The sequence below is a fragment of the Mercurialis annua genome, linkage group LG1-X, assembly GCF_937616625.2.
Source record: "Mercurialis annua linkage group LG1-X, ddMerAnnu1.2, whole genome shotgun sequence".
Lineage (NCBI taxonomy): Eukaryota > Viridiplantae > Streptophyta > Magnoliopsida > Malpighiales > Euphorbiaceae > Mercurialis > Mercurialis annua.
The window spans coordinates 6591234-6600079 of NC_065570.1; the positions used below are offsets into that span (position 1 = coordinate 6591234).

At 26.1% G+C, this 8846-nt stretch overlaps 1 long non-coding RNA gene across 1 annotated transcript; it reads right to left on the bottom strand.

Moving 5' to 3' along the window:
* Positions 1–5358: 5358 nt before the first annotated feature.
* On the bottom strand, positions 5359–8200 carry LOC126664352 (uncharacterized). Its single transcript, XR_007637394.2, has 4 exons — positions 8026–8200; positions 7858–7935; positions 6881–6965; positions 5359–5607 (listed from the first exon to the last, which is right to left on the bottom strand). It is a non-coding gene; the product is annotated as an uncharacterized LOC126664352 (long non-coding RNA).
* Between the last annotated feature and the right edge of the window lie 646 nt (positions 8201–8846).

Here is an 8846-nt window from a genome sequence, read left to right on the forward strand (position 1 = left end):
AATTTGCATTGATATTTTAGACCATAATTGATATTTTGAAAAAATAATAATGAAAAGATGTGATTTTAAATTTAAATTTGAGTTAAGCAATCAATTTAACAACAATGATCAACCACTTATGGTATCTGATTTATCACACATCGTTCTCTATCATTATATCATCTATAAATTGTAAGAGTTTTAAACAGTGATATAATTGGAGAATAAATAAAAAGTGTCGAATAAAATTAACGTCTCAAAAAATAGTGATCGAATTCAAATTTATAATACATATAATGATTTTATATGTAATTACCTTTAAATAATTTATAAAGATATTATTTTCTAGCTAAAAAAAGAAACTAAAACGAAATTTATAAATTAGACTGAAACAAAAAGATAATGCTATATATAATTCAATCATAAATTATCAATCAAAAAAATTTCAAACTAAACTTCCAATTTTATTAATTATTTAAATTTTAATCGAATAATAGTGACATATACCAGCAATTTAACTTATGGCCCTAATAGAATAATGCGTCCAGAAGAGAGAATGACATGATTGTTATACTAAATTTTGTATGAATTAGAGAAAATCAAAACAATTTAATTGCTGAGGTGTTAGAATCCACATGCCAAATTCTCTTTCTTAAATTATTAAGGGTCCCCGTAAATGCATCTTTGCTACTACAATTTTATCAAGATAATGTTTTGTTAAAAATATATTTTTAATTAAAATACAATGGAATTGAATTATTTTAAATGTGCTCTATTGAATTATATATCTTCATCGGGAATCAATTTTTTTTTTATTTTAGGTGTATTTTTTTGAAGAAAATTCTACTTTATTGGAAGAGTTTAGATTGCTACTGATGATTGATGATACTAAGTTTTAATTTTATTTAACGGTTTGATTTTGATATATAATTTATTTTCTATATTATCAGAGTTTGTAATATCTAAAAGTGTATAATTTAACTATTGATAATTTTATAAAATTAATTTTATATTTAATTACAAGAAAAGGTAAGATTGTAATTGTCATCATGTTTTAAATTTAATCGGTATTTACGTACAAAATGTATTAGAAAAAATAAAACTATGGAAATAATCAAGTTAAATTTTGGCAAATTAGTTCTTCGAAAGAAGTTTAATAACTTATCTAAACAATCACCAAATGGAAGACGATTAACATATATGTATTTTGAATCATTACTTAGTACTGTACGTAAATTTAAGTGTCTGGAGAAATAAAAATTCTTAATTGTTTTTAGAGTAAGTCACTTTTAAAATTTTCACATATGTTATGATTTATAAATTTATTTTTTATTTTTTAATTTGAAAATAAAATATTATAGCCTTTAACTTTTATTTTAGTTAACGTTCTAATTTTTTCATTCAATTTTATTGTTAGTCAACTAAGTTAAAGAATTGAAGTAAAACAAATTAAAGTTACTTAGTATATGAATAAGAAATATATTATAATAAAATTTAATTATTTAAAGACTTTAATTTAATTTTAATGTCTATTAATGTTTTTTTTACTTTAAAAAATAAATAAAGTAAAAACACTAAAGAAAAATAAATTAAAAAATTAAATGTAAGAAAAATAACTAATTAAATTAGATTTATTAAATCACTAAAACTCATATAGATAACATTTTATTATATTTATATCAAAAATAAATTTAAATATTAAATCAACATTTAACTTTAATCTCTTCTAAGAAAAACATTTAGCTTTAGTCAAGTACTTTGTTTTAGTTGGCTAATATTAAAAATAAACAGAATGATTATAATGTAATATAAATAAAAATAAAATTATATTATTTGATTTTTAAATAAGAAGAATAAAAGTGTAAGTTATGAGAAGTTAAGAGAATAGTTTATTTTTATTTTTATTAGTACTCATGTAAATTATTACAATCAAGGAAAATTTCCAATAAAAGGATTAAGGAATTATGTAATTATGATATGTTCATAAACCACATAAGGGTGAAAATGACAAGTTAATTAATTAAATTCTGAAATGATTGTATAGAATGGTAAACTGTGGCCAGCTTAAAGATTCCATTCGATTCCGTGGGGAAAACTAATTAATATATGCATATATGTTTTGTATTCATATGAATCTAAGTGATCTAAGTTTTCATTATATACAATATTTAACTAATTAATCAATTGTTTGTTTTCATACGTCATATTCTCATTATTGATTATTTTGTTTTTTTATCACTTTAGGATGATGATGTTCCAACATATTCATCCCATAATTAATTTAGGCTTAATACATCTGTGTGTCCCTGCACTTTTCTATTTTTGCACGTAAGGTCCCTGCACTAAAATATCCATCATTAAATCCCTGCACTTTAACTTCCATCATCCCCAGGTCCCTCTATTAAGGCGAGTGTTGACGCCGTTAACGCACTTTCAGTTTTCTTTAATTCTAGATCCCTGCACTTTTAATTTTTTAATGTTACGTCCCTGCACTTTTAAATGTTGAGATTATGTATAAATAAGCATTAATTTTTAGTTTAATAAAATTAAATTTAAATATAAAATATTAAGACTAATATTTTTTAAAGGGTATGAATTTAACATATTTAAATAATAATAATAATGTCAAAAATTATATCTTTTAACTATTATTTTATTGAAAATTTCATTCATTCTTACTGAATGTTTAATGTATTATTATTCATTTATAAATAAAAAAATATAATTTATTTATTTATTTTATTATGTTGAAAATAAAAGTGAATTTAATTTTTTTTAACAAATAAACATTAATTTAGAGAAATAAAACGAATTTTAATATTTTTTATTAAATAATTAAAATAATATTCTATAACGATAAATTTTATTTTTTAAATAATATGATAACATCGCAAATAGAGGTGTAAACGGACGTTGACCTTGATATATGTCAATTTCGAAGTTGAGTATGTTATATAAACTTACAAGTTCGAGCTATCTACTTCCATTTTTAAAGGAGACATATCAAGCGGAAGTCTGAATGAATTTCTAATTTCTTAATAATTTTTTATGTTACCTTTGATTTTTTTTAAACTAATGTTGAATATTTCTTGAGTAAGGGCCTCATTCACGAAATGTACTCTAATACTTAAATTATTTTCATTTTATTTTTAAAATGATCGTTAATATAATTTTATCAAATCTTTAAATTATAAATTACTTAGCTTTAAATAAAAAATAAAATTAATTAATTCTTTAATTATATTAAAAAATAAAAGTGAACCAGATTTTTTATTTTTTAAAAGTAAATATTAACTAACGTAAATAAAAATAATTTTAATATTATTTATTAATTATTAAAATGATATTTTATACCAATAATGTTTTTTAAATAATATATAACAACATCGCACTTACAGAAGTAAACAGACGTATTCTAAAAAAAAAGTAAACAGACGTCGATGATATATGTCAATTTTGAATTTGAGTGTGTTATATAAACTTACAAAACAAAGCTGACTGCTTCCATTTTTAATAAAAAAATAAAAAATAATAATAATTTTATTAATTTAAAAATATTTTTATTGTTAATTTAAACATTATAAAAAGTTAATTAAATTGCATTAACATCTTATATTATTAATTATATATTATATATTTTTTAAAATATATATATTAAAATAAATTTTTATATGAAAACAATTACAAGGACTTTGTTTACATAAAATTAAAGTGTAGGGACCTTATTTGTATAAATTAAAAGTGCAGGGACCTTATTTGTATATATCAAACTACAAAATTGAACACTAGTCTCATTAACGGCGCGTGTACTGCAAGCGCTAACAGAACCTTAACAGAGGGACTTTGGGATGATGGAAGTTAAAGTGCAGGGATTTAATAATGGGGTACTTTAGTGCAGGGACCTTATGTGTAAAAATACAAAAGTGCAGGGACACACAGATGTATTAAGCCATTAATTTATTATTTAATAATCTTAGATTTTGAAAAAGTTAAGTCCGTTTTTTTGTGTAATCAAATTTCATAATATAGTATTTTTCAAATTATGTGTCAAATTTGATAGTAATATAAACTTTACATCAATAAAAATAATATACAATAAATGCATTAGAGATAAATAAATTAAAAATTTACTGTAGTTGTTTTTAAAAATTAGTGTTATTTTTATTTTATTTATTTTAATTCTTTTTTAAAATTAAAAATTCAATTTTTTTAAATATAAAAATAATTTTCTAAAAAAATTAACTAAATTAAAGTTCGTTAATTCATATTTTTTTAGAAAGTATACAATTTCAAACCAAATAATCCTTTAATTCAACATAATGATTCAACATTTTTTTTCTTTTTCACATAGGAAAAAAAAATTTCGCTAAATATAATAGTCTAAATAAATCTATTTATTTTTGTACATTTAATTGGAAGGCCTAATTATTTAAAAAAAACTTCATCTTATAATATTTTTTCGTTTATACCCTCATGTAGGAAAAAGTTCATTTGTACTCTTTTTTTGATTTTTCAAATTCATCTCTACCCTAAAATTTAAATTTTTGACAATTAAATTAATTAAAGGATAAAAACATTACAAATGATTAATAATATTAATATTTAATTAAAATATAAATTAAATATAAATGATCATTTTGAATATTTTTCCAAATGAAAAGAGGTCAAATTAGTTCTTTAGGGTAGAGACGAAAATGAAAAATAAAAAAAAAGGTACAAATGAACTTTTTTCTAAATCAGGGTATAAACAAATAAATCTTATAAGGTGGGATGTTTTTAAGTAATTAGGCCTAATTAGAACTGTAATTTGCATCAAGAAGAAACTAAAACTGTACTTTGATCATTTCAGTACTATTCAAAAAACTAACCTTAATTTTTTTTTGATAATTAAAAAACTAACCTTAATTATTCAATCGGACATATATTTTTACTACTTCCACTAACCTTAATTATTCAATCGGACATATATTCAATCGGACAAATTATGATTTCTAGAAACTAATTACTACTTCCAGTAATTTATTGAAAAAGCATTATCAATCTTTAAAATTGAACTAAAATTATCAAACTTAATAAATCTAGTTACATATATAAGAATTTAAAAAAGATACAGAAGAATATATTCATCACACTTTTTCATTAAATTTTAGAAGAATAAAAAAATTTCCATAAAAACAAAGAATATCAAAGCTATATATACATGATTTTGCAGTAGAAACATGTCATTTTAGTACCAAATTTGTGGCTTAATTTAAATTAAGTGCAAATCTTTCAACAAAACATCCCACGTTTTGCACGTGGCACATAGTCGTCTAGTACTGTCACGACCCAAAATCGAGGGCCGCGACCGGCGCTAGGGAATGGGAATGGTAGCTCCGAAACCCGTAGCAAGCCTAAAAACCTGTGTAAATTTTTCGTAAATCAAATCATTTTTTTCATATATCAAAATACATGTGACCCCATTTTACAAAAATATCAGAGTTAAAATGCGCTAGTCAAATACATAGACAAAAAAATCTAGACTACTGCGGACTGATAGAATGAAAACCTTCTTTCACTTCTTGTGCAAATGACTTCCGAGAATTAAAACTTCGGAAGCTTGACTTTCCAAATAATATCATGCTATCCCTGAAAAATGGGAGGAGCAACGGGGTCAGTATAAAACTGAGTGAGTTCACCAAATTACACGCAATATCACATAAAGGGTTAAAACCGTTGAAAACCCATTTTATATATAGAAAATACTCTTTTAAAATCATATTGCATACCCTCTTTACTTTCCCTCATATCTCTTTGTTTATTTCATAAACTTATAGTTTATACGTATTTGACATCTTCGATTTCTTATTATGGTTTTGATATTTTTCTTCTCTCGTTTTGTTTCATTAGTTTTCGACCGAATCTTAAATCTTAGTTTATATCATCATGATTCTAAGTCGAACTAAATCATTGGCAAGTCTCTTGTGACTTGATCCTTATGGTTGGGTCCCGAGATAGTTCAACCGAGTTACCCATAACCATATGGTACAGTCCCGAGATAATTCAACCGAGTTACTTGTACCATTTCTCAATCCCAAACGATCGATAGGAGTCCCGAGATAATTCAACCGAGTTACTCCTTAGACACGGGTCCCGAGATAGTTCAACCGAGTTACCTTCGTGTCTGCATTCGGACTCTGCACCCTGCAGGTCTTTTGAACTTACTATCGATTCATATGATTCCTATTGACATTTAATAGGAGTAATTGTTCACATTGTGTCTCGATCTTGTTTCGTATTGATTCTCGATGTATCACACTTACTTTTTATTTCATATGAGTTCCGAGGATTATCATCGAAAATGGATGAGATACAGGTCCCGGGATAATTCTACCGAGTTCAACCTTGTATCTCAGTTCTTATTATTTTGTGCACCATAGTACAATTCTCATTTTATGTTTTTGTATTTTTCGTTCTGTTGTATTGATCCTTTATGGACCATGGCATGCACATTACAATCTACAAGCATACACCTATAACACACGCACGTATGGGTATTTATTATGTTTGATAGTACATATTGAAATGTACTATATTTCCTTATTCATATTTGATCTGATACTTGTATATTATTCGATATTCGATTTATTAGTACATATAGGAATGTACTGTACTTTTCTTATTTATTTTTGGTTCAATTCACATTTTATTACTTTACCCATTCCCGGTGTTTAAATATATATACTCTTTTCATTTACTTGTATTATTATCAAAATAGCACAATACGATAAAACATCATTTTCGAAGCATACATATATATGCATTTTAAGAACATACATTTAAACATAAATATATTCATATAGCTTTCGTATTAAAATACGTAGCTTTACGAATATTAGCGAGTAATTTAAAGTGTACTCACCACTTGCTATCCAAATTCTTCAAATAATTATGACGATATCTCGATCCGTTTGCCTCAAACCTTTTTCGATAGTCGCTCGTCCGATCTACGCAAATATAATAATAGCAAGAATTAATAAAATTCTAACTATTATTAACTTAACCAAAAATTATGTTTCTAGCCAACTTCGGCTATCGAAACCGCTTACTTAAAATAGTCCGACCCCTAAACAAAATTGACATTCTTAAAGTTTAGAACGTCGCCTACAACTTTCGTTTAGGTCTCGGACCATGAAACGCACCCGAAGGTGTCGAAAACAAGCTCATAAGTTATTTCCTTGGAGCTGTTTACAAGTGCAGGGCAGACTGCACAACAAAATGTTCTGTCCAAAATGAACATCCTAGAGTCCGATTCAACAAAAACTCAAACTTAGACAATTATAGTTAACATCCTAAAGTTTCTGTATCAACAAACGGAACTTGATTTGGACTTATACAGCCCGAGATATTGCCTTTGCAATATCGCTGTTTTGCAAGACATTTTCTGCAAAACGATAACTAGTTTACGTAAACTTATTACGCAACGAGGCCTATGAAATTTCATCGATACACACATTCTGAAGCAACACAATCCAGTCATCCTATACCCCTTAACATCAAACATGATTCAAGACTTAAAATTGTTCAAACTTACTTGAACAAGAATTGCATATCAATACCAAATCATCATCTCATTTTCGATCAAACTTTCATCAATTAACACAATTCATATTCAGCTCTATCCTCATAAAACTCATGCCTAACACTATCAATTCATCTCTTAACATCAACCTTATTACCCCTTTTACCTTTAACAATTTCAATCAAACTCACTTAACACAAACTATTTCTTATAATCAATTCCTCAAACACATAGAGCTCATGTTTAATGCCTAATTCATATTCTAAAGCATCACACAAATACCTCAATCAAAAGCCACTAAATTTCAGCAACCTCACCTTGATTGAAGCCTCAAATCCAAAGGGTCTAGCTCCAAGATTCATCATCAAAATTGGTCCATGGAAGCTAATAAACACCTATGATTATCAAACACCATAAAACCTCAATTTCTCAACCAAAACCGAAATGAAAACTCTGAAACCCTAATTATACACTGAGCTTATTACCTTAAATTTCTGGTCTCAATCAGTAGAGGTCGTCTTCCTCTTTCCGTGGCCGCAAGAATCGCATCAATCGGACCTCAAATGAAAAAGTTATGGTGATTTCAAGTTTTGTTGAATGTTCTTCAATGGAGGAGTAGGATGAACGATTTTGCTAGCTGAATTTGATTTTTTTGCTGGTTTAAATCAAATGAAAAGGGTTTATATATTATTGGCAAAGTGCCTCCTTTAATCCTTGAAGTTGCCACCTCCATACCTTTCAATTTCTAACTTTTCTTTCGTCCAATTTAATCCACTAATTGCTTTATCATTCGATTCTCGATAAATCCCGTATTATTTATTTCCAACTAAATAATTTTGATTCCATATCTTATAGCTTTACTTTCCAATAATTTATTTTTGGCAATTTTGGCCAAAAACGCTCAAATTTCCATTTTGAGCTAACTTGCAGTTTTCTCACTTTTTCGTCCAATTTTCATATTAATGACTATCGATAACCACTTTATCGATATTATTTTCTTATCTTGAGAAAATAGAGTAAAACACAACTTCCTCCGGAAGTTTGTGGTTAAAAGTCCACTTTAGTCCTTAAAGTGGCTAATTTACACTTTAGCCCTTATTCTTAATTAATCGTCAAACTTTCTCCTAAAACGATTTCGTATATTTACAAAACTTTGACGATCATTTATTAATAATATTTCACGGACCTTGACGTGAATATTATTAACTCTGGCTTTCCAACTTATTTTATTTTATTCCCTTTTTGTCTCTATTAAATCCGCCTAATAATTTTCAATTATTATTTTATGATAGTTCCAATAGACCCA